The sequence below is a fragment of the Oryctolagus cuniculus genome, chromosome 16 (genome assembly GCF_964237555.1).
Source record: "Oryctolagus cuniculus chromosome 16, mOryCun1.1, whole genome shotgun sequence".
Taxonomy (NCBI): Eukaryota; Metazoa; Chordata; class Mammalia; order Lagomorpha; family Leporidae; genus Oryctolagus; species Oryctolagus cuniculus.
In genome coordinates this window covers 44,241,924-44,268,740 of record NC_091447.1, presented here as the reverse complement: position 1 = coordinate 44,268,740, position 26,817 = coordinate 44,241,924, and the positions used below count along the sequence as shown (strand labels likewise).

Below are 26,817 nucleotides of genomic sequence, written 5' to 3'. Positions count from 1 at the left end.
AACTTCTACGCAGCTGCCTCTCGCCAATTTGATTGACTGAGCTGCAGGAGCTGATCCTGCTCCTGATTGGAGGAGGGCAGCGTACTCGGCGTGTGGGTAGCAGAGTTGGGATTGGCGGAAGAGGACTATAAAGGAGGAGAGAGACAACATGCACCAGGAACATCTAAGAGGAACATCTAAGGGGAACATCTATCTGAAGGAACACCTGAGCAGCCCCCGAGAGAGCCGGCCGGCGGTGTGCCGCTCCCCCGCGGAAGTGGGGAATGTGGCAGGGGGAACCGCCCTTCCACGGAGGTGGAAGGGACGGTAGCCAACCCGGGAAGAACCAGCAGCAAACCCGGGAAGGGCCAAGCAGACAGAAGAACAGCGCAGGGTCCTGTGTCGTTCCTCCACGAAGACGGGGAGCAACATAATGGTGCCGTGACTCGGATATGAAGCCTAGGCAGGGCTTAGTGTCGTTCCTCCACGAAGACGGGGAGCGACACTTTTGAGTTTCACATTCTTGTTTTAAAATGTATTGTTGTTGTTGTTGTTAGAGGTGGAGAGAAAGAGGGAGCTCCCTGAATGCGGGCAATGACCAGGGCTGGGCCAGGCTGAAGCTGAGAGCTGGGAACTGAATCCAGACCTCCACAAGGGTGGCAGGAACCCGGTGACTTGAATCCTCACCACTGCCTCCTTGGGTCTGCAGTTTAAGCTGGTCCTGGGGGCCAGAGCTGGGACTCAAAGCCAGGCACTCAGCGTGGGCTGCAGTGTGCCCACCAGTGTCTTTTTTTTTTTTTTTTTGACAGACAGAGTGGACAGTGAGAGAGACAGAGAGAAAGGTCTTCCTTTGCCGTTGGTTCACCCTCCAGTGGCCGCCGCGGCCGGTGCGCTGCGGCTGGCGCACCGCGCTGATCCGATGGCAGGAGCCAGGTGCTTCTCCTGGTCTCCCATGGGATGCAGGGCCCAAGTACTTGGGCCATCCTCCACTGCACTCCCTGGCCACAGCAGAGAGCTGGCCTGGAAGAGGGGCAACCGGGACAGAATCTGGCGCCCCGACTGGGACCAGAACCCGGTGTGCTGGTGCCGCTAGGTGGAGGATTAGCCTAGTGAGCCGCGGCGCCGGCTGCAACCAGTGTCTTAAATACTAGACCAGACACCTGTCCCCACAGGCTCATTTTTCACTGGCCAGTATGTTTCCCTTCTCAGAGTCACAATCCAATGAGATTTGTTTATGAAATCACTTTATATGTAGGAAAGAGATTTAAAGACATAAGGCTTTATTATCACAAGTACATCAATGGTTCCCAATTTGGTTGAGCATTAGAAGTGGCTGGGAAGCTTATTAAAAACATAAACTTTTGGGCACTCTGCAGACTTACTAATTATCTCTGAAGTGAGGAAATAGGTGCTTTCAGAGCAATTCTGGTGATCATTCGGGCTTGGGAGTCAGAGCACTGGGGTTTGGATTTCTTGAAGGCCAGTACTGTGTATTTGGAAGCATCTGCACCTAGTGCACAGAACTTATGTAATTAAATAGTGACACACATTCATTGCACACACATTTACTAAGGGCTTGCTAGGCGCCAGACACTGTGCTAGCTACTTGGGAGGCCCACAGCCCTATGCTCTACTTCTTGGTAGTGCGGTGGTCCGACGATGGTACAACAGTTTCAATACAGCGTGCTGACCACTGTGCAAGAGGTCAAGCCTCTGAAGGGTTTCGGTCAGGCCTGGTGTTGGCTTTCAGCCTTGGCTGTATGGTTGGTGCCTGAGAACATGCTATTTTCAGTGCTTGGTTTTAGCAATATTTCTTACATCAGACAGTGAGAGGATGCGTCAATGAAAACCTTTTGTGGATTTTTCCCATTGGTCATATTTCTTATTTCCCTCTGGTCAGTTTCCTTGGACACACGCAGCATGCTCATCTTTCCCCAAATGGAATGTTGGAGGCAAATGCTACTGGAGTGAGGAATTCTAACCACAGGTGCAGAACACGAGGTATCAAAGGCCAAGGAGGGGAGGATGAGGAACAGGATCCCTTGAGAAGTCTCACTCCAAAATGAAATGGAGCTTTTAAAACAGAGACTTCAAGAAGCAAGTTAAAATTCCAATATCTGTCTTGGGGTGTGGAGTACAGAAACGTTTCTTGATTTGCCCCAAACCTGACCTGCTGCCCCTGATGTCTGGCTGACACCAACATAGCTGGCTGACCCAGGTTTCGCCCACCCTTGAACCAAACAGGAACCTCATTAAACATCTGGAAGATCACTGGAAAATATTTTCCTCCCTTTCTCTTGGTTGACCCCTGGACTGCTCCGAGGAGAGCTGTGTGGAGTCACGGGGCAGAGAGCTCAATTTCCTGCATTTTTATGTTTCTTTATGAGCACCTCTCTCCGAGTGTGGGCCCAGGAAGAAATGACGAGCACGGAGGAGCCCTTGATTTGGGAAAGTGGTGCACAAGTAGATGCTTCTCCTACCTCATTACCTGTGAGGCACTGGGGTAGGAGAAGCAGCACTGGATTCAGACTTAGGAGTCATCATTCACGAGCCCTGTGCTAGGTAGCCATTCTAACCAAGCTGCTGAATGAGTGGAGGAGCTTACAAATGAAGGAATGCCAGCTAGGTCCGATGGAGATATTTCACCACACATGAAGCCAAATGCAGCGATAATAGAAACGGAGAGTCAGGGTACCACTCTGCAGGGATAAAGATATCCCAGGTGATGAGCAGGAAGCAGAGACTGAAGACGCAGCCACCGCTAGGTGCTCACAGTCTGAGACCCAGAGAGTGATAAACTGTGAACCACACAGGCAATGCACAGAAGGAGTCCTCTGGTGCTGGATTCTGCATGAAGAAGCTGGGACCAGAGCCGACTCTTGGGTGGTGAAGAGGGTTTGGGTAGGTAGAACAGAGGGGAAGGGAGCATCTCAAGTCACAGGCTGAGAAACGTCTCAAAAGTGCTGTGAATTGTGTTGCTAAGTCTTGTGCAGCAGTCAGAGGATCCAGATGACTGGTGGAAGGGCTGGCAGTTGAGGGAGTACGTAGGCCTTGGGTGGGCAAGGGAATAGGACTGGTTTGCAGGGGACAACAAGAGCTCCTAGGGTTCTCGAATCTAAGAGCAGTATTCTGGGGGGCTGCTGGCAGAGTGGACGTCGCCCACCTACCTCTGGCCCAGCTCTTGCTCCTCCTATGGCGGCTGAGGTTGGGTGGAAATCCAGTTGACACTTTTGCTGCTCTCCCAGGTGAACAGATACGCAGACGTGTGGGGCAGCCCCCTCACACACTCTCTTGTCTGAAAATTAACCAACATGAGGAAGACTGCACCACACTCTGGAAAACAAACCAAGTCCCTCTTCCCTCTAATATGATTTGCCGGATGACAGAGGATCCCAATCCCTGTAATTAGCGAGATACTTTAATTGACTTTCAGTGGCAATAATAAGTAACTGGAGTTTAGGCTTGTAGAATTTCCTTCCTAATTGTCACTGTTAAACTACTCATTACTGGGATAAATAGCACAGCGCTTTATTCAAACCATTTCCTCCATCCGAGTGAATTCCAGCAGAAGCTCCCAGCATCACAGGCCCCTCAGAGGGCTGTGGGAGGGGCGGGGATTGAGCACGGGGATGCACTGTGCAGAGAGCTGCTCAGGCTGCATGACTGTTGATTGAATGAGCAAGCCACACATTTCCAGCCCTGACATACTTCCTAGTGCTTCGGATTTAAAAGGCTGTAGAAAGGATAATTGACCACAGCTTGTCAGCACGAGAGATTTACTGTCATTAGCACAAACTCAGTTGAATTACTTTAATATCATGGAATATAAAAAATGGTCACAGAGTTTCCTTTCTCGGTATGTTAAGAGGACTTAAACAGCTTTTCACGCTTCTCTTCTGCGTTTGGGTATAAAGGAGGGAGGAAGTAGTAAGGGCCCAAGAGAGGGAGAGGAAGGAAAGAGAGGGATTAACTAGGCAGAGGTAGAAAAAGACAGATCTCAAATTCTCAGATCCAAGTGACTAGATCTCTTCAAAGTGGCTTGTTTTCAGGGTGGTATAAAAATGAAACATCAGTTTTATGAAAGTTCCCGATATTGATTTCTATTTTCCAGTATTCTATTCTTTTAGAAAGTTCTATTACAACTTTGGTTCTCTGTATTTTGGTTCAATTGTAGAGAGAAAGAACTAGAAATACTGCAAGGCAGAGTCTAAAACTTTTATTAAACCATAGACTCTAGCTTGGGAGACTGGAATTGTTTCATTCAGAGCCAGGCAAAAGTTGCCCTTGATGTATTCTGTTTTGCTTTGTTTTCCTTTTGAACTGTCCAGTTTTCCAAAGATTGTGGCTAAGATAGCCAGGGCCCAGGCACAAAGACCATCTAGAACCTGGAGCAGTTTATTTTCATTTTGCTTTGCTTTAGTTCTTTGTGCAAAAATATTTGCCTCCTAACTCTTAGAACCCAGTGCGAGCCGCTACGGGCAATTATTTCATTTTGATTTTCGGAAGGAGGGCTTCATTTCTGTGTGATGGCTGAATCTAGACTTGCTCTGTGATCTGTCCCCTGCCTCCACGAAGATACAAACACACGGGCCGGTTCCTGTTGCTACTGTAACTGAAGTGGAACTAATCTGGCTTGTTTCTGTGTGGCTCAGCACTGCGGGTTAAAATCTGCCGGTGTTGTTGCCAATTACTATTGCTCTATTAGTCCACCGTCCAAGGTAGCTGCTCTTTTGAGAGTTATTTCCCCCTTTTTATTTCTCTAGCATGTTGTGACATACCTGAGAGGTGGAAATAATGGAAATTCCCTCCAGAACGTAGAGGAGGAAGCTGTCAAATCCACCGGCCTCTGGCTGCTGGGTATTCGATTGTTTCCTTTTCGCCACTGAAAGCCACCGCACTGACTTGGAGGGAAGTGAACACGGTGCAGTATCGCCTGTGTCTATTGATGCACATTGTGCCCACCTTACCTTCCTCCATGGGACCGTGGACTATTTATCTGTAAATCTCACTATTTGAGATTTCCTTAGCTGATCTGTCAGTGAACATGCCTTGCCTAATTCTGTATTGAAGGCAGGTAGTAAAAAAGTATTAATTCCAAAAAGCTGTTATTGGAAAGTGCAACCTAGAAAAGAGGAAAATATCCTAGAGCATGACTGGAGTGTAGGAGGAGTCTTGTTTGGCATTCTCCCATCCACGTCTCCTCTGTATTGACCAGCTATCTCTTTGGAAACCAGATAGAAATCGAACCTCAGAAGATTAGACACAGAACAGATGAGCATCTTAGGATAAGGAGTAATCACTAATCAACCTGTTAGACTGCAGGTGACAACATGCCATTGATGAACACTTGCAAGTTTGTGAGATAGTTGCCCCATATATAGATACTGTGCATCCAGCAGCACTGTTAGTTTGTGAACAGAAATCGATTTCTTGAGTACTTCTTATGTACAGGGGGCTTCGTAGGGGCTATATAGGACAGATCAGGATTCATATGAAACCTAAAGAAATTAATAAATCCCACCATAAATCAACTGACATTATTAATTCATTTTGATACAAATAAACTGATACCAGAATAAAATTAAGGTGTTGGAGGGAGTGAAGGCACCGAAGATAGAGTACATGCTTTGATTGCTCTTATTACTTCATTTTGAATAAGTCTTTCTAACAGTTTTGCATTTGTGCAAACACTTATTGAATACTTATTTTGAGTTCAGCACCATTACAAGAAGACAAATAAAACATGGATGTGGGTACCTTATTCCCCACATCCTCACCAATATTTGTTGTTCATTGATTTCTGTATGAGAGCCATTCTAACTGGAGTGAGATGAAAGCCCATCATCGTTTCGATTTGCATTTCCCTGATGGCTAGTGATCCTGAGCATTTTCTCAAGTGTCTGTTGGCTATTTAAATTTCCTCTTTTGAAACATGCCTGTTCAAGTTCTTTGCCCATTTCTTACCTGGGTTGTTTGTTTTTTGTTGTTGTTGCATTTTGTGAGTACTTAATAGATTTTAGATGTTAACCCTTTATCAGCTGCATAGTTAGCAAATATTTTCTCCCATTTGTCAGTTGCCTCTTTGCTGAGTGTTTCTTTGGCAATGAAGAGCTTCTCAGATTGATGTAATTCCATTTGTCAATTTTGACTTTGATTGCCTGTGCTTCTAGGGTCTTTTCTAAAAAATTTTTGCCTATGCCAATGTCTTGCAGTTTCCCCAATATTCTCTAGCAGTTTGATGGTATTGGGGTCATAGATTTAGGTCTCTGATGCATTTTTGAGTGGATTTTTGTGTAAGGTGTAAGGTATGGGTCTAGTTTCATACTTCTGCATGTGGAGATCTAGTTTTCCCAGCACCATTTGTTAAAGAGATTGTTGGCCGGCGCCGCGGCTCATTAGGCTAATCCTCCGCCTTGCAGCACTGGCACACCGGGTTCAAGTCCCGGTCGGGGCGCCAGATTCTGTCCTGGTTGCCCCTCTTCCAGGCCAGCTCTCTGCTGTGGCCAGGGAAGGCAGTGGAGGATGGCCCAAGTGCTTGGGCCCTGCACCCTATGGGAGACCAGGAGAAGTACCTGGCTCCTGCCATCGGATCAGCGTGGTGTGCCGGCTGCAGCCCACTGGCTGCGGCCATTGGAGGGTGAACCAACGGCAAAGGAAGACCTTTCTCTCTGTCTCTCTCTCTCACTGTCCACTCTGCCAAGGAAGGAAGGAAGGAAGGAAGGAAGGAAGGAAGGAAGGAAGATTGTCCTTGTTCCAGGGATTAATTTCAGCTCCTTTGTCAAACATAAGTTGGTTGTAGATGCATGGATTGATTTCTGGAGTTTCTGTTCTGTTCTACCTGGCTGTTTTTCATTATAACTTCCCTGTAGTATTTTCTGAAATCAGGTATTGTCATGCCTCCAGCTTTACTTTTGTTGTATAAGATTGTTTTAGCTATTCCAGGTCTCTTGTGTTTCCATATGAATTATAGCATCATTCTTTTTTAGATCTGTGAAGAATGTCATTGGTATTTTGATTGAGATTGCATTGAATCTGTAAATTGCTCTTGGTAGTATGGACATTTTAATGATGTTGATTCTTAAATCCATGATTCTGGAAGATTTTTCCATTTTTAATGTCTTCTTCTATTTCTTTAGTGTTTTGTAATTTTCATTGTAATGATCTTTGACATCCTTGGTTAAATTTATTCCAGGGTTCACTGTTGTTGGGAATGTAAACTGGTGCAGTCACTGTGGAAGACAGTATGGAGATACCTCAGCAATCTGAATATAGACCTACCATATGACCTAGTCATGCCACTCCTGGGAATTTACCCAAACCAAAGGAAATTAGCATATGAGAGAGTTATCTATAACCCCATGTTCATTGCAGCACATTTCACAGGAGCTAAGATATGGAATCAACCCAGACTGGGTTGATTGGATAAAGAAATTATGGTATATATCCACCACGGAGTACTACTCAGCTGTAAAAAAAAAAAAAAAAAAAAAAGAAATCTTGTCTTTTGCAACAAGATGGATGCAACTGGAAACCATTATACTTAGTGAAATAAGCCAGTCCCAAAAGACAGATATCATATGTTTCCCTGATCCGAGGTAACTAACAGAGTACCTGAAATGTAATGTAGTGAAATGGACATTTTGAGATTTGATGATTGTTTACAGCCCTTGTCACTTCCACTGAGGAACAGTGGTGTTTTTTTTTCTTTCTTCCTAAAACTTGTTGAACTCTTTTACTTAGCATAAGGTTAACTATACAATCATTTTGCAAACTGAGATAGATCCCTGTAAAACTTAAGAGTGGGAATGTGAGAGGGAGGAACAAGTAAGGCTGGAGTGTGGGTGGGAAGGAAGCTAGTAGGGGAAGTATCACTATGTTCTAAATCTGTATAAATGACATACATGAAGCCTGCATAACTTAAATAAAATTTACAAAATGGATGCATGATGAAACAAATAGAATGGTCACCCCAAATAGCTAATCTTGCTAGAGGCAGGATCAAAAGACTACAGAATCTACGGAAGAGGTGATTTTGGCCTGGGTCTCACTGGCTGGGGCTATTTCACATGATATTGGACTTTGTAGGCTCTAGAAGTTTGAGAAATAAATTTGTTTTCTTCGTAAATTGCCCAGGCTGTGGTGCTCTATTATAGCAAGTCAAAATGGACTAAGACAAACTCTGTCCAAGAAGAAGAGGAAGACCATTTATGGAAAGATGTGCTTTTAAAAATACAAAGCCCCAGGCCAGTGCTGTGGCATAGCTGGTAAAGCTGCCACCTGCGGTGCTGGCATCCCATATGGGTGCCAATTCGAGTCCTGGCTGCTCCACTTCCTATCCAGCTCTCTGCTATGGCCTGGGAAAACAGTAGAAGATGGCCCAGGTCCTTGGGCCCCTGCACCCATTTTGGAGACCCAGAAGAAGCTCTTAGTTCCTGGCTTTGGATCGGTTCAGCTCCAGCCATTGTGGCCAGTTGGAGAGTGAACCAACCAATGGAAGACCTCTCTCTCTCTCTCTCTCTCTCTCTCTCTGTCTCTCTCTCTTTCTGCCTCTGCTCTCTCGCTCTCTCTGTGTAACTCTGAGTTTCTTTCTTTTTTTTTTTTTTCTTTTTTTTTTTTCTTTTTTTTTTTCTTTTTTTTTTTTTTGGACAGGCAGAGTTAGACAGTGAGAGAGAGAGAGACAGAGAGAAAGGTCTTCCTTTTTCCGTTGGTTCACCCCCCAAGTGGCCGCTATGGCCAGCATGTTGCGGCCAGCGTGCTGTGCTGATCCAAAGCCAGGAGCCAGGTGCTTCCTCTTGGTCTCCCATGCGGGTGCAGGGCCTAAGGACTTGGGCCATCCTCCACTGCACTCCCGGGCCATAGCAGAGAGCTGGACTGGAAGAGGAACAACCAGGACAGAATCCGGTGTCCCAACCGGGACTAGAACCTGGGGTGCCGGCGCCACAGGCGGAGGATTAGCCTAGCGAGCCGCGGCACTGGCCGTAACGCTGAGTTTCAAATAAATCTTTAAAAAAAAACACAGAGCCCACGAGAATCCTGGCATTTTGGAGCTGAAAGAGGCCTCAGAGTGGTGACCTCTACTTTTCAGGAGGAGGATAGCAGAAGAGCACAGGACTTGAACTAAAGAGCCTGGTGTACAACCATAGTGTACCTGCCTTTGCTTAAGTGACTAAGTTTCTCTGAGCTTCAACTTCACCTGTTGATTAAGGACAGAAATAACCCCTCTCTGGGTGTTAGGAGAACTAGATTACATATCAGATGTGACAAGGGTAAAGCCATGTACAATCTGGTTGTGCTTTCATATAAAAACACCGAGAGCCAGGGAGGCTAACTGGGCCCAAGGAAAGGTGGTCCTTTAATTTCAGTGAATTGATTTTATTTATTTATTTATTGACAGGCAGAGTGGACAGTGAGAGAGAGACAGAGAGAAAGGTCTTCCTTTGCCGTTGGTTCACCCTCCAATGGCCGCCGCGGACGGCGCGCTGTGGCCGGCACACCGCGCTGATCCGATGGCAGGAGCCAGGAGCCAGGTGCTTTTCCTGGTCTCCCATGGGGTGCAGGGCCCAAGCACCTGGGCCATCCTCCACTGCACTCCCTGGCCACAGCAGAGGGCTGGCCTGGAAGAGGGGCAACCGGGACAGAATCCGGCGCCCCGACCGGGACTAGAACCCGGTGTGCCGGTGCCGCTAGGCGGAGGATTAGCCTAGTGAGCCGCGGCGCCGGCCGAATTGATTTTTTTTTTTTTTACTATCTAACCTACAAAACATCCAGACTTTCCAAGTCTGTGAACATTACAAAGCTAACACAACACTTTTAATGAACATGGTCAAAGATTTTTGCATGCCCTGTGTTCTCAAGTTATCTGGATTTGTGATTTTTTTTTTTTTTTAATTTAAAATAGCCGAGGCCAGTGCTGTGGCACAGTGGATTAATGCCCTGGCCTGAAGTGCCGGCAATCCATATGGGCCCTGGTTCTAGTCCTGGCTGCTCTTCTTCGGATCCAGCTCTCTGCTGTGGCTCCCATGTGGGAGACCCGGAAGAAGCTCCTGGCTCCTGCCTTCGAATTGGCGCAGCTCCAGCTGTTGCAGCCATCTGGGGGAGTGAACCAGCGGATGGAAGACCTCTCTCTCTGTCTCTACCTCTCTCTGTGATTCTGTCTTTCAAATAAACAAAATAGATCTTAAAAAAAAAATAAAATACCAGATGCCATTGAACCCTGACCATCTGTCAGTCTTTGTTTTAGTGCTCTTAGGGTGCATAGTGCCTGGCAGTCCACACATTGTCTGGAGGGTGTCTAAGTGACTCTGCATTTCCTGAAAGCCTTTTGTGGTTGTTTTTGGAATGAATTCCAACGCTGAGCTCACACAGGAGAGTCGGCACTCCAGACTCCCTAACTTTGGCTTCCCTTTCTTTTGGTCATTTGTTAAAGATGGCTGCCTACTTGTTGAATCATTCCCTACAAATAACTGGTCAACAAAATGTGATGATACCCTTCGCACAGCATTCTGGTCTTCTTTTCCTTCTCCGGCGCAGACCTACCTACCTTTACTCTACCTCAAGCCATTACCTGGCATGAGACATGCTCCAGAAAGTCCAGGGGTGACTGTGCTATGGCGGGAACCATCCAGAACGCCAAGAAAAAAGATTGCTTGCAAGAATGGGAAAAGTATTACGGTCTCAGAATGACTTAACTGAAATTAATTTCAGTTATTTAATTAATTTTTTCCTGATGATTTTATTTTCTGCCTGAACAAAACTAATATTTTAATTTTGTTTACAAATCTGCCACCGTTGGGCATCACAGCTGGAGCTGGTCACTTAGGCTCAACATTTTCTCCTGCAGCTGTGGTCTTGATTATGTAGAATGGGCACAATCACTCCTCATGGTGTCTGGTGTCTACCACAGGGCCTCCTCCATTCCACCCTGCTAAGTTATCTTTCCAATGAACAACCCAAACAGGAAGAGTAAGGGTCAATACTTAATTTGAGCCTACTATGATCCTGGAGCTTTCTGAGCATTGTATCTATATTAGATTATTAATGCCTAAACACAGCATCATCCTTTATAACTCAGGAAGCCGGGGAGAAGAACTGCTGATCAGAACTGTGATAGTGGCCACTGCCAGACTGTGGGGACTTGTAATGCCAAACAGTTGCTCTCATTAGGAGGCAATTTTGACAATGTCTGGAGACACTTTTGGCTGCTCCCTCTGGGGAAAGAATACTACTGGTATCTAGTGGGTAGGGGCAAAGGATGCTGGTAAATATCCTACAATGCCTAGGCCAGCCTCACAACAGAGTTACCCAGCCCCCATTGTCATTAGTGCAGAAGTGGAGGAATACTTGTGTTGCATGATTCCAATGCTTCGCCCAGACTTCCTGAATTCAGTGCTGCTTCTGCAGCTTCATAGCTGTGGACTTGGGGGTTGGTTGCTTCACCTCTCTATGCCTCAGCTTCCTCATCTTTAAAATAGAAATGACATCATCAGGGTTGATGCATGATTAAATACAGTAACATAAACAAAATGCCTAGCTCAGGGTCTGGCACTTAGTGAGTGCTCCATGCGTTAGCCACTGTTTTTGTTGAGAAGCAAACAAATATTCTCTTTACTCTAGATTGTCGCTCCCCCATTCGCGGAGGAACAACACAGGACCCTGCGCTGTTCTTTTGTCTGCTCGGCCCTTCCCGGGTTTGCTGCTGGTTCTTCCCGGGTTGGCTGTCGACCCCTCCAACCTCCGTGGAGGGGCGGCTCCCCTTCCAACTTTCCCAACTTCCACGGCGGAGTGGCACACCGCCGGCCGGCTCTCTCGGGGGCTGCTCAGATGTTATCCGGATGTTCCTGGTGCGTGTTGTCTCTCTCCTCCTTTATAGTCCTCTTCCACCAATCCCAACTCGGCTGCCCACATGCCAAGCACGCTGCTCTCCTTCAATCAGGAGCAGGATCAGCTCCTGCAGCTCATCAGTCAAACTGGCAAGAGGCAGCTGTGTAGAAGTTGTTTACTCCTCTCCCAGTGCAATATTGTGGGAGAGCAGATGCATAGAATAAGTCTTAATTCCAGTAACTTAGTCTAGTCCGAGTTGCTCCCCACATAGATAAAACCTTGCAAGGGCATCTTCAATTCATGCCCCTTGAGGGGATAGTTTTTCTCCATCTTCATCCTAAAGAGACCTCCCTATGTAGGACATTCCTAACTAGGAATTGGGGAAGTTTTCTTAGCTGTGTTTCAGTGGACTGCCTCTTTGGTGCATTTTCTGCACTTAGCTTTTACAATAGAAGCCACTGTCCCCGGTCCTGTCCTTGCATCTGTGGACTTGCTGTTTCCATGCTTACCTCCAAAGGCTAAGGCTGTCCAGTTGTTGCCCCTGCATCACCACATCACGTGGAATGAGATAGGTGGAGTGATGCTAACTTGCTTGAATTATTCGACAAGAGAGTGAGTGAGCTTTGGGAATTTAGAGAGCCTCCAGTCTCCCTCTTCCCAGTTCTTTGCACTCCCCACTAGAGAAATGGCAGTGGGCCAGTTACAACTGCATCTCAGGTCTTCATAATCTCATATAAGTATCACTGTGTCAGTGTTGGAGTCCCACTTTGAACTGGGTGCACCATCATGATGTAGAGCACTGAGAATTTGAGAAGGCCTGTTAGAAAATTCTCCTGAAGGGGCCGGCGCTGTGGCCTAGTGGGTAAAGCTGCCGCCTGCAGTGCCATCATCCCATATGGGCACTGGTTCAAGTCCCGGCTGCTGCACTTCTGATCCAGCTCTCTGCTATGGCCTGGGAAAGCAGTGCAAGATGGCCCAAGTGTTTGGGTCCCTGCACCCATGTGGGAGACCTGGAGGAAGCTCCTGGCTCTTGGCTTCAGAACCGCCCTGCTCCAGTCATTGCAGCCATCTGGGAAGTAAACCAGCAGGTGGAAGACCTTTCTCTTTCTCTGCCTTTGCCTCTCTGTAACTCTGCCTTTCAAATAAATAAATAAATCTTTAAAAAGAAAAGAAAATTCTCCTGAAGAGAAGAAGTTTGGTCCATGTTGTCGCTCCCCGTCTTCGTGGAGGAACGACACAGGACCCTGCACTGTTCTTTTGTCTGCTCGGCCCTCCCCGGGTTTGCTGCTGGTTCTTCCCGGGTTGGCTACCATCCCTTCCACCTCCGTGGAAGGGCGGTTCCCCCTAGCCACTTTCCCCACTTCCGCGGGGGAGCGGCACACCGCCGGCCGGCTCTCTCGGGGGTTGCTCAGGTGTTCCCTCAGATGTTCCTGGTGCATGTTGTCTCTCTCCTCCTTTATAGTCCTCTTCCACCAATCCCAACTCTGCTACCCACACGCCGAGTACGCTGCTCTCCTCCAATCAGGAGCAGGTCCTGCTGTTTATTGGTTGAACTGGAGGCAGCTGTGTAGAAGCTGTTTCCTCCTCTCCCAGCGCCATATTGTGGGAGAGCAGATGCATAAAATAAGTCTTAATTCGAGTAACAGTCTAGTCCCAGTTGCTCCCCACACCATGTGACCTGCCAAGGCAAGTTCAAGGTTGTGGTGGCCAGGAGTAGTTCTGGATATGGGATGGTGCCTGCCACCAAGTGTCTATGAATGTATCTTCTCTGAGCCTCTCTGAAAGATTTGTTTCAGGAAAACTTGGTAAAACTTTGTGCCCAAGAAACGCTACTATGGTGTCCACCTAACCCAGTTTGAAACAAAGCAACAGCAGATAGGTTGACCCACGAAGGTTCTGGTGCCTGGACTTAGGGGAAAACAAGTGCTCTGGGAGGTCACGGCCATGCCATCAGATGCCCGGGGGGAAAGGGCAGCGAAGGGGGGCCTCCCAGCTACAGCAGACAGGAGACCCTTCTGGGGACTCATTAGAAATTCCCTAGAAGTGTTTCTGCAGGCAAGAGCCTATGGATTCTGATCTGTGGTGTGACCACATTGGTATGCACTGGCCCGAAGGAATGGATGGCGTCTGAAATTTCACAAAGATTCTGGTCCTTCAAAAATGCTAACAAATACAGCACTTTGTTATGCGTCTCCTTCAGTCCTTCAAATTGGTGCTTCCCCTGGCATAGACCATGCACAGTTTCTTTCAAAAGCCTGCAACACGTTGCTAGAAATTATGTACTTACAGAGCAGCCTGAAACTGGGAGAATGGTCGCACCCTCACTCATGAATTCCTTCCGTATCACACGAGGCGTTCACAATCATCAAAACCCATTAATTGTAAATGACACCCTGTGTTTCTGATGAACTACTAATCTATATAAAAGTAGTTTAAATATTAATGAGGTCTACAGAAATGTCAGGCAAAGCACCTTTGCCAAAATTACAAGATCACTGGAAATGTTTGAGTGGCAGCCCAGAGCTGGAACTCAATGTTGGCAAAAACCTTTCCCCAAAGAAATTCAAACTGTGCCAGCAAAAATACATTTTGGAATTCTAGCAACTTGAAGTTCATTTGTTCCTTTGTTCAATGAACAATGGGTGCCCGTGGCAGCACAGTGGTAACAGGCGTGATGGCAGGGCTCTGGAGAAATCAGGAGGTTGGTGCAGGGAGTTGGCCTCAGTTATGTTCCTGCTCAACAAGCCACACCAAACTTCTGAGTTTAAAATATCATTTTTGGGTGGGCATTTGGCCTACTGATTAAGAAGCCAGTGTCCCATGTCGGAGTGCCTGGGTTTGAGTCTTGGCTCTGGCTCCTGCTTCCAGTTTCCTGTTAATGCAGACCCTGGGAGGCAGCTGTGGTGGTTCAAGTGTTCGGGTCCTTGCAAACCATTTGGAAGATTCAGACTGGGTTCATGGTTCCCAACTTTGGCCCCAGGCACAGCCCTGGACGTTGTGAGCATTTGGGAAGTAAATTAGAGGTTGAGAAACTCTCTGTGGTCTCTCTCTCTCTCTCTCTCCCTTTGAGATTTTAAAAAATTTAAGTTCATGGAAAAATGAAATAAAAATACATTTGAGGCGTGACTTCCCCAGCCCCCGCTCTGTTGCTCTGTTGGGACCGTGGAACCTCGCCTGGTAGCGGAACCCCAATAAAAGCCTGTGAATTAATCGATTCGTCTGCCTGGGAAGATCTGTTACGCGCTGGACACCTTACAGATGGTGCTGAAACCAGGGAGCTGAGGTTGCGAGCCTCCCCTTTCTGAGTTTGAGGCCCCCTCGCTCCTTGAACCTGTCTGGTGTCCCAGGCTGACTACGGACCATGCTCGACCAACTGTTTCTGGGTAATCAGTACTCAATGAAACAGCAATGGGTAATTAGTACTTGTTTTAGATGAATGCAATTTTAATTTTAATTGAATTCAAGTAGAGATATATCATATCAGCATCTCAAGTCATTTAGGTGTAACTGCTAATTTATTGTAAACTCTTGTACACTCAGCATGTTAAATTTGTGTTAAAAATGTTATAGAAATGTGCATTTGGTAACGAAGGTTAAAAGGAAAGAGTTATTTTGAATAAAGGGCAAAGTTTGTAAGATTGACTTCATCCTGATGGCTAGTTTACTCTAGACTGGAATGGAAATGATGGAATGGTTCAAGTAAGTTGAAGAGGGTATGTGTGGAAGTCACAGAAGGTTATGAAAGAAATCTTGGATCTTAATGAGAAAGCCACAGAGGCCTAAAGAGTTAAATGTTCTATAAAATCCTACAGGTGTTTTCAAAAATGCTATGTGAATTAAGCAAGTGCCTCTTGTTAAGTTTATAATAAGTTTATAATTTTAAACATGGCAACTTAAAGTCTTTTGTCATCCACAGTTCTATATATCAGATTTGCTGCTCATAAAACTAAAGTGTTGTTGGTTCTGTGCTTAGCTGTCCTCCTATAGGTTCTGATGGACTTTTTCCAGCCACTTCTATTGTATTCAGTACTTTGGGATGGTGCTGCAAACAGATGAAGCCAATAATGTATTACAGGTACCAAATGAGAGAAAGTATGGTTAGCTGAGGTTACTAAGAGCAGAAAGTAATTCGAATCAATTGGTAAATTAAAAAGCAGTTAAAGAGTTTAAAAAGCTAGTATTGAAACTGCTGTATTTGTTATCTAATGATTGAAACTGCTTTCTAAATTTTCATTTGATATTACTATTGTCAGTAAGTGACCTGGGACTTGAGCACCCCCTTGACTTGCATCCTCTGGTCTGCTTTAACAAAAACCCAGGAGGAAAAGAAAGCTGGGCATCAGAAATGGAAAGATAGGTGGCAGCCGATTAATGGCTGTTCTGTACAGTGATCTGCCCTCAAGGAGTCCCAACAGGCCAGTCCACAACAGTAGCTTTCAGTGTGGTAAGCCTGGGTTTCAGCAGAAATCAGCTTGTGAAGAGCCCTGGCAGCTCTGCTAGCCAAGAGTTGGATCACTGGAAATGGACCTGCCCTGGAGTCGAAGGACTTCAGGTCAGAGCCCCAGACCTTATTGGCTCCAAGCTGAAAAGCCCTTCACTCAGCCCAGCTTCCAAGGTGACCACTGCTGCTGAGAGGAGACGGCCAAGTAGGGTCAGCAACACTGCAGGCAGAACTGTAAATTTCCTGTTAGAGATGCCACCTGCCTTCACCTGGCCAGCTCTCCTCCCAGGCCAGCTAGGTAATGGAATTCAGCAGGGTGCCTTCCCCAAGGAGGTTCACACCTCCCTTAGGATGGTACCCTATGTGAAGAGACAGACAGGTCTGGGCCTCTTAACTTACAAGACCTAAAGCCCACCAGATTATTATCAAGCCCCTTCTGTCAGGTTCTTTTTGCCTCTCAATCAGAAAACTTAGTTGACTCTACTTCCAACCTGTGTGTACTGATGGTCCTTTCTGCCACTTAATGTTGTATGATTTTTCAGAATTTCTCTACAGACAAACCCCACTACCTGCAAAAGTTGAGTGGCCTTCTTCCGGTCTTGGATGGGATCAGATTTAAACCACGTCCATCAAACCATCCTCACAAGGGTCCAGAGACCGCCCTCATTTCCTCTCCTCTATGAAATCCTCTCATTACCAGGTTAATGCCACTCTTAGGATCATTGGTTGCTATTCTTACCCTGACTTGTATACTACAGTGTCTGTTTACATGTTTACAGCAGGTGATAATGGAATGAACCACAGCCTTCAGCAACCAGGCAGTCAACCAGATGCTTCTCCATCCATACATGCCTGTCCCTGCAGAGCCCCAAGATACCCACAGCGGGCCCCTGTAGACGATGTCCCCAGTCAGCAGGAAGTAGCCAGAGAGACTCATCGTCACCCCCTTTCCTATCATCAAAAGGTGGGGATGGTAGCTTTGGGATCTGCAAGGAGGGAAGGCCTACACTTCCGGGAATGGAGAGGCCTACTTCCGGGAAAGAAAGTCCTTGTCAAGGTCCCTGCGGGTGCCTAAAGGTCAACCAATGAGGATCAGACCCGCCTCAACCTTTAACTCTCATGCCCTGAATCTATAAAAGGAGCTCTCCCAATCTCTGATGCATGATTTCCCCGGCCCCCGCTCTGTTGGGGCCGTGGAACCTCGCCCGGGAGCAGAACCCCAATAAAAGCCTGTGAATTAAAAAAAAACACATTTGATAATCTCTTACAAATCTGTGGGCTGGCTGGGCTCAGTTGGATGGGTCTTCTGATGCTCCAACATACATCACACGCAAGGACGATGGTGGCTTGAGCTGGATCGTGCACAGCATCACCACTTGCCTCTAGCAGCTGGAAGATTGGCTGAGAGGCTGAGACGTCTCTCATTCTATTCCCACAGGATCTCACCATGTGGTTGGCTTGGGTTTCTTTGAGTGGACTTCTTAAATCTGAATCTCAAGAGTGCAAAGGCAGAAGGTGCCAGGTCTTCTGGCCACATAGATCCAGAAATGATACAGTGCCACTAACACTCCATTCTGTTGGTTAGACAGTCACAAGGCCAATCCAAATTCAAAAGATGGGCTACACAAAGCCACAAATACAGATACTGGGATGTATGGTCCTTTGAGGATCATCTTTGTTTTTTGTTTTTTTTTTTTTAACCTTATTTTATACCAACCCTATTTTTTTTTATTTATTTGACAGGTAGAGTTATAGACAGTGAGAGAGAGGGAGAGAGAGAGAGACAGAAAGGTCTTCCTTCCATTGGTTCACCCCCCGCAAATGGCTGTTATGGCCAGCGCTGTGCTGATCCGAAGCCAGGAGCCAGGTGCTTCTCCTGGTCTCCCATGCGGGTTCAGGGGCCCAAGCACTTGGGCCATCCTCCACTGCCCTCCCAGGCCACAGCAGAGAGCTGGCCTGGAAGAGGAGCAACCAGAATAGAACCCGGCACCCATATGGGATGCCGGCACCGCAGGCGGAGGATTAACCAAGTGAGCCACAGCGCCGGCCCTGAGGATCATCTTTGGAGACTGGCTGTTAGAGACAGCCAAGGTGATGCCAGAAAGACAGGAAGAGAGCACTCTGATCTTAGGCAGATGAGAAGAGCTAATGTGCACATAGATTAAATTATGCTAACCAGAATATAAGCAAAGTGCAGAAAGTTTTACTCAAGCACACATAGATTTTTTCAAGTCCTGAAAGACATATTGCATAACAAAGAATTGGATGAAGGTGAATTTTGGCGTCTTGTCTTGAAAATGTACTCCAGTTGAGGATGGCATTACGTTACTACATGAAAAAAGAAACATGGCCTTGCTCATTTGAAAGATAAGACACGGGTGCCAGTGGAGAGAGATTTTTAAAGTGAAGAAAATCTTGAAGAGGGGGAGGCTAAGGAAATTCTTGCCATAGGACCTTTTTTTCTTGGACAGGTGGAAGGAGAATGACTGCTCAGAGTTGATAAGGCAGAGTTAGGTTTTGCATGCACGGTGGAAAATGGGAGAAGTTCCAAATAAAGAGACGCAGAGTGCGGAAAGGCACCAAGCTCAGGCTGTGGTGAGCTCCTAAGTCTGTCATGTGCCCCATTAGCAGAGCCATAAGGTGCTCTTCTAAGGCACACTGGCAACCTGGCACAGATACAGAAGTCGGTAGTTACAAAGGAATGGACTGTGAGTTCATCACTCTTGTCTTTGGGAAGACGATGTGAAAACAGTTTGGGCACCTTGGAAGCATCACCATTCAGGATCCCCAACCATCAGCTGCCGCCGGTCAGGGCATTCGGCTTCCTCTCTGGTGGTGACTTCCTCCTGCTAGACTCCACCTGCAACACAAGCCTTCCAGCGCTCATTCTTGTTGACCTCGAAATGGAAAGGATATTTTACAAGAAATTTATTTCGGTGACATTTCCATATCAATAGTTTATACATTTTTCTTAGAGTTTATTTATTTATTTGAAGTGCAAAGCAGCAGAGGGAGACAGAGATATCTTCCTTCCATGGTTCATTCCCCAAATGCCCACAATAGCCAAGGGTGGGGCCAAGCCCAAGCGAGGAGCCCAGAACTCCATCGGTGTCTCCCATATGGATGGTGTCCCTCAACCTTCATTGGCTGCCTCTCAGTGTTAATTAGCAGGAAGCTGGATCAGAAGTAGAGACTGGACTCAAACCCAGGTACTCTGATACGGGATGTGGGCACCCAAAGTTTAACCATTGTACCACAATGCCTACCCCTAATTTATCAAGTTTTTTAAAAAAATATTTTCCTTACATAAGTAATGCATGGTCATTTTAGAAAAGAAAGAAGAAAACTTACAATTATCATAATCCCACATCTCAGTTATTCTGAGACAGAGTCCAGTTTTTTCCCCATACATTCACAAAATCATTGTTAGTGTACGGCAGTGTCTTACGTAGGATTACATGATTTGGGGAACCCAATGAAAATTAAAATGTGAGGACTCTTGTTCAGATGTTAAGAATTTCTAGAGGCCGGCACTGTAGCTTAGCGGGTAAAGCTGCTGACTGCAGTGCCTCCATCCCTTATGGGCACTGGTTCGAGTCCTGGCTGCTCCACTTTTGATCCAGCTCTCTGTAAGGCCCTGAGAAAGCAGTGGAAGATGGCCCAAGCCCTGGGGCCCCCCATGTGGGAGACCTGGAAGAAGCTCCTCGCTCCTGCCTTCGGATTGGCCCAACTCCGGCTGTTTCTGCCATTTGGGGAGTGAACCAGCAGATGGAAGACCTTTCTCTCTCTTCCTCTGCCTCTCTGTAATTCTTCCTTTCAAATAAATAAATTAAAAAAAAAAAAAAGAATTTCTAGATGGCAACAATAGAGCATCAAATCAACTGTGGGTCCTTCCAAGAGAGGGCCTTGGCTCTGCATAAGTTACAGTCATGAAGTCAACTCTGCTCACATCCTAATCTCATGCGTAACAGGCAACACTGTCTGTCTGAAAATGGCATCTCTAGAGAGATAGGGAGCAACTGATGACATTCTTGGAATGCTTAGATTCAGTCCAAGTCTAAACGACTTCTTTAAGTTTCTATTAAGTCAACAGTTTCTCCCTTTTTTAATGCTTAAATTATTGGAAGTTGGTTTTCTGTCCTCTGCTTCCAAAAGGGGCCTAAACACAGTAAGAACAGAACTGATGACACAGCAAGGCACTTTGCATGTTGACAAAGTTCTTGAAAACAGAGTTTATAATCTATTTCTATGTGTTTCACAAGGCTGGAGGTGGATTGGATTCGAGGTCACCATAAGGGAGGAATACAACATTAAAATATTGTTTCTTAAGCAAAGATTTAAAAAAAAAGTGGTGGGTTTTAAAAAACCGTATTTATAAACAATGAGAGCAAGGTGAGTGTGTTCCTCTGCTCTGCTGCTTGCCTGAGCTCTCTCCCTGGGATACTTAGGGCTGCCTGCCCCCATGGGGCGCCCTGGAAGCAGTGCGTGGCCCAGGGAACCTAATTCTCTTGGAAGTGGACTCTCTCATCATCTGCCACTGCCCAGGCTGCAGTTAGGTATCACCTGGTGACAGCTGGCTGGCGCTTCAGACTCCGGATCCCACAAGGCGCGACCTTGAGGCTCACCGCCTGTCTCCGCACAGGAAGAGCCGTGCGGCACATGTTTCGGAGGCGCCGCGGGAAAGGAAGAACAGGGCCAGGTTGGGAGTATTGTTAGCTTAGGCTTATTAATAAAATAGGGTCAATGATTTATTCATGGCTGGCACAATGCAGCTGTGCTCTGGAGGACAGCACAGAACTGTGACATTAGAGATGAGCAGCTGCTGGGGAGGAGACGCCACCCTCCCGAGGACTGGTCTCCGGCTGTTTCTGGGAGGCAGTGAGCCGGGGTTTCTGACCAAGTCGGAGCTCAGAGGCAATTATTTGTATACTGTGGACGTTGCGAGATAAATGTTGGCAATGCAGGTCCCAGGAAAGATGCCCCTTGCATTCCCATTTCTCATCTAATGAGTGTTGTTCACCTCCTTGCTTTATCCTCTCCTCCTCAGTATCAGGAAGATGCCTGGGTTTGTAATTCAAGACGTGTTATCTGGGGAATATCAGTATAATACACATCTGTACGTGATCCCCATCAAAGGAGATCATCCCGGGAAGCAGAAGAGAGAAATAGTATTTGGGCTTTTCTGGTGCTAGGCTAAGCGAACACTATTTTTTAAGATTAAATCCTTTAAAATCATATATCTTCTTTCCCAAATGGACTGCAGAATTTTTATAAATAGCTAGAAAAAGAAATTTAGTACACTGCAGAATCCTGATAAATAACTGGGAGAGATAATGTTTTTCTTAAAAAATGCCAATTACCGTCACTCTTGTTAAGGACAGAATGGATGGCTGTTAGTTCATCATTGCTGGGATGATTAGTTGGTTGATGTGGCTCAGAGGGCAAAGATGAGTCAAGATTTGACAACCTCAAAAAAAAAAAAAAAAAAAAAAAGCAAGAAAAATCACTTCCCAGCAAACCAAACCAGCCTTGGCTGGAATGGACAAAAATCAGATTTATTTACTGCCACGTTACTGGTTTTGTTCTGTTGCCCCTACCTGAGCTTTCATAGCCTCCCCAGTGGCTTTAGAAGATTTAGATCAAATGTCAGAGAACTGGGTTTCTTCCCCTTTGGGGCCTGACTAGAGGGGAGAATCCAAGGCCACAAGAGGCACTGAAGAAAAATCTCATTGCTGGTGTACAGACCTCACTGTTGGTGTGTGCTTCGCTGTGTGTACTCTATTGTGGGTGTGTGCCCTACACTGTGTGTTTCATTGGTATGTGCACACTCCGTTGTGTGTGTACTCCATCATTTGTGTACATTCCTCACTGCTGGTGTGTATTTCATTGTTAGTGTGTGCACTCCATTGTGTGGGCACCCCATTGTGTGTGTACATACTTCATTGTTGGTGTATGCAAATGATTGCATGTGTGCACGGTTTATTATTGCTGTATGCACTTCACTGTGAACAGACTTCGTTGTTAGTGTGTGCACTTCACTGTGGGTATATGCACTCTGGTGTGTATGTGCATATTTCATTGTTGCTGTGTGCATTCCATTGTTGCTGTGTGTGCTTCCACCCAGCAAGGCTTCTGCAGAGACTCCCCTCTGCTCTGCTCAGCTTCCCTGAAAAGAGATCAAATATTTCTAAGCATTTCCACCTTCACTCATTTTTAATGTCTCTGCCAGACTGAGACTTACCCATTGGAAAAAAAAAGAACAACTACACTGTTTGAAATAGCCAAAAATAAAAGTGATCCTTTAACAGTAGCTCATAGAACTTCCTCCACAACCACCAGCAAGAGGCAAGAAGTATAGTATTTGCCCAGTGAATTGAGTATTAAAAATGTCTTGGGAAAATTATTACCCTGGCAGGCAGTATATGTTGAAGTAAAATGATCAAAATTCAGTGTCTCCTCACAAAAGAATACTATCCCCCCCCCCCAAATCCTCCCGAGGAACTTCTCCAGCTCCTGGCCCCGCCCTGCCCCCTCCTTGCCTTTGCTTCTTTGCCCAGTTTTCCCCAAAGCCACCCACATGGGTGCATGTGGGAGCCAGGAATGCAACCCAGGATTTGGTTTCCCAGGCCATCAGGAGATAACACTGCCTATCAGCCAAAAAAATAAAGCTTCCTGACTGCAGTTGCAGAAATTATAGCTAATTATACGCTCCATGCTTCCTGCAAAAGATATATATTTTAAGCTGCTGGGCTGACTTTCTCCCTTGGCTGTATTTAAAGGTTAGTTTCTGACCTGCTTCCTGGTTTAATGGAATCGTTTAAATATTACAAATCATTACTTGATTCTAATGAATTATATCTCCCCTGGCACCTCACAAAATCCTTATCATGCCAGAGGAAATCGTTGGAAGGAACAGGAGCCTCCATGATAACAAACAGCAACGTGCCACAGGCTGCTAGGTTTTAGGATCCCCGGCTTCTTGGGTGGTTGAAAGCATTTGGCCCTCGGCCTCACACTCAACCCAGCACCTGAGGCATGTGGCTAAGCAGCATGAACCCCCACTCCCCTGCCTCGCACAATTGTTCACTCAGCTTAATTGTCAGCTCCTGCTATGAACGTGTAACATCTCATTTTCCCAGGACTGTGGAAGGTTGAGCTTTGCTTGTGGCCATGTTGGGTAGCTGAATGCCTATCGCTGCCTTCCTTGATGAGCACCTGCTAGAATGGTCTGACTCTACCTCTGGACACAGGGGCCCTTCATCAATTTCCAGTTTCCAATTCCAGTAAAGAGCTAGACCCAAACAGTTTCTATTTGTCTGTACTTGTGTGGGAAAAGTACACTCATCCAACGCTGCCTGTTAATACATATCACCAATCTTATTAAATAGACAAAAGTAATGAGAACATATGTATGCAACAACGAAAGTTATATTCAAGGCAGAGAAGCAAGCACATGAAAGGCCCTTCTCACTCCTGGGAGCTAAAGGGAAGAAACTGAAGTCTCCTGATTCTAGCAAAACCAAGAATAACAAGGTAAGGCTGTAGAGATCTTTGTCAGCCTTGACAACTGTATTGTGAATGCCAAGTCTTTAGTTGTTCGACTAAAATGACCACGTTGAACCAAGTGTACAATAACTTGTGTCATGCCAGATGTCCTGGTTTTCCTCGCAGTGGCGGCTCTACTTGAAAATGAGCTGAGTTACCATTGGAATATGAACCAGGCCCCCCACCCCCGCCCATTTCTCATGACACAGAATTCTCCTGTAACAGAACTAGACCATACATGATGGAACATCTGAAATAGTTGACAATCCATAATTAGTTTGACAAAGGATAAGACTTGTGCCTGTATGGGTTTAACCTTCTGGGATAATATGACTCAGAAGTCTACCTTATTCTATGATCTATTCAGAAATCTTACATAGGCCGGTACAGGTAGTTCCACCATTAGAAATGCAATGTTTTCTTGGGAGGTTCCCCATTGAGTTCTAAAGTCCCCAGGAGAGGCATTCACCACAGGGGAGGTACCGTGGTCAAGTGGTTTTCTAAGCTGATGCAATGGTGTTAGTGAAATGGACACAGTGTGTATGTCTTGCAGAAAGGAGATGGTCAAAGTGGAAATGTCCAAGGGGAGCTGAGGGAGCTCAGAGCAAGTTGCTCTCTGCAGGACACAAAGAATCAGAAACAGTTCTCTAGATCATCAGCAACAATGAGAAATGACCAGTCCTATCTGGTAGACACTGACCACTCCTAAGGAGAGGGGCGAGTACCCAAATGAAAAACTGAAGCTTTTTCTTCTTGTTTATCTGTTTTGTGTAATAGTAGGCTTGTAAAATAAAAATTGGAGCCTTTTATTTGTAAGATTTCCATTTCTGAGAGAACCAAAATGGAAAAATTATGTTAACAGGGTCTTTGGAGATGCTTTTTCTGAGAAGAGTAAGTGAGACTTAGAGACGGAGTCCAAAGTAGATACCATGAAAGCAACACCAGGGCCAGCATTGTGATGCAGCCAATTAAGAAGTAAGCAGTAGCTTGTGACACCAACATCCCATATTGGAGTGCAAGGTCAAATCTCAGTTACTCTGCTTTAAATCCAGCATTCCTACCAATGTACCTGGGAAGGGTACAGAAGACTGCAAAGTGCTTGGGTTCCTGCCACCCATGTGGGAGTCCTGGATGGAGTTCCTGATTTTAGTCTGGCCCTGTTCTGGCTGTTGGGGCCATTTGGAGAGTGAACCAGCAGATGGAAGATCTCTCTCTCTCTCTCTCTCTCTCTCTCCTCCTCCCTGCCTCCCCCTCCTCCTTCTCTCTCTCTCTCTCTCTGACACTCTTCAAGTAAATAAAACAATCTCTTTTTAAATTAAAAAAAATACAGACGATTTACAAGGAGGATCATATCTAACAGGATAGATGTCATAACACTTGGTCTTTTGATGTCCAGAGTGGAGAAAAGTATGGGCAACTGGTAACCCATTGGCTGATTTTTCCAAGAAGAAAATAAAAACCTCACAAAATTCCAATTTGCTTTAAAAGAACACTCATCTGACGGGTGTTTCAACTTCTTTATAGATACTGCAGAAGGAAGGTTTTAACTTAATATCTCTGTCAGCAAGATAGTTTATCACACTCAACAGAAATGACAGGAGAAGGGAAAGCGGATAGGAAACCATTCGGGGGTAAGCAAAAGGTGGCAGCAGGATGAGAAAATCCATCTCCACCAAATATTTATCCATGCTTATATAAACCTCAATTAGCTATCTTACAACGCCGAGTCTGTGGAAGCAAACGAGCATTTGGAAACGCGACTTGGAAGCTGGCTGGTGTCAGTGATTTTGCGGCATTGTTGATTAGTGTAATTGAAGAATATATTACAGAAACAGAAAAGGAAATGTGACTTCTTTGGGGACCCATTAATTTCTTAAGCATAAAGTGTTTGAAGGTTCAAAGGCTTTGTTGAAGCTTATTTTAAATTTAAAATTTCCATTGCCAAGGGATTGATTACCATTCTTATATTAGCTTTGTCAAACACCAAGTTGATCTTGGTTCTTTGAAAGTTTTGTGACACTTCACTGTTTTCGGTGCAGCTTTTTTTAAAGAGAAGGCTGTCTTACAAGTTCTCTCAAGGACAGACTTGCTTTCCCTTTACAAGAACAACAGCAAGATGAAAATTTATAAAACCTTAAAAGGAGCAATCCCCACTGTCCCGGTCTTGGGACCTTGAAAGTCATCTCTCTGAGTCAGATACCACACCTCCTCATTCAAATACTTCCCCATATCAGTTGGTGTTTGGTTTCCCTTTGACTTTAAAACATCAACGTATTTTAGGATCTTTGCGTGTTTGAAGCTTAGTTCTGTTGTTTAGGGACTCTTCAGGAAGAACACTGAAGCTTTTCCCATCTCTCCACCCCAAATGACTACACAGAGTTCTTTTTATAGCTCTCTACTGTCTCCCTCTGATCCCTGTTTAAGGCGCTCTCATAAACAACACCCTCCAAAAGTGAGCCAAGATGTCCCAGGAATTATTTGTGCTGTCCCAGTAGTAACTCATTAGTTCAGGAAGTCAGACAGCAGCATTTCTGGCTCCTTGGAAACCAAGCCAAGAAGAGAACAGGACACGTACTATTGAGAAATCGGGATTAAGCTGGTAGCGCCACCCACCTGCATGAAGGTGATGAGAGAAGTCTGATCTGAGAGCACATTAGAAACTACAGCATTGCGACCCAGGAAATCCACAGCGAGATTGCTGGCACTCAAAGAGCAGCCAAACAAAGCTTTCTCCTCCTCTCTTCCCTGTCTTTTAGTCCTGAAAGCACGGGCTGTGTTGGGAGTGTGAAGTCAAGCAATAGAGGGACCATGTTGGCCCCAAGCACACTGGAAGTTTGGATTAAAGCTGAGCTCAGAGCTTGAGAACTGTCCCTTCCACAGCCACACCCAAGTCTCAGTTCCACACAGCCCTGAGAGCTGTTTAGGTTTGGCTAACAGGAGCATGCATTCTCTTGTCTGGTATGGCACATTCTGCCTCACCAAATGCTATCACTCCAATTGATTTTATTCTCAATATCTTTTCTATTTTTTTT

The 26,817-nt window shown here is 45.8% G+C and overlaps 1 long non-coding RNA gene across 1 annotated transcript in view; it reads right to left on the bottom strand.

The window, feature by feature from the left end:
- Nucleotides 1-17,931: 17,931 nt before the first annotated feature.
- The window catches only part of LOC127492630 (uncharacterized), a 49,125-nt gene continuing 40,239 nt past the window's right edge, over nt 17,932-26,817 (bottom strand). The window contains exon 4 of the long non-coding RNA XR_007922259.2: nt 17,932-19,137. This is a non-coding gene — a long non-coding RNA (uncharacterized lncRNA). The remainder of the gene's footprint in view (nt 19,138-26,817) is intronic.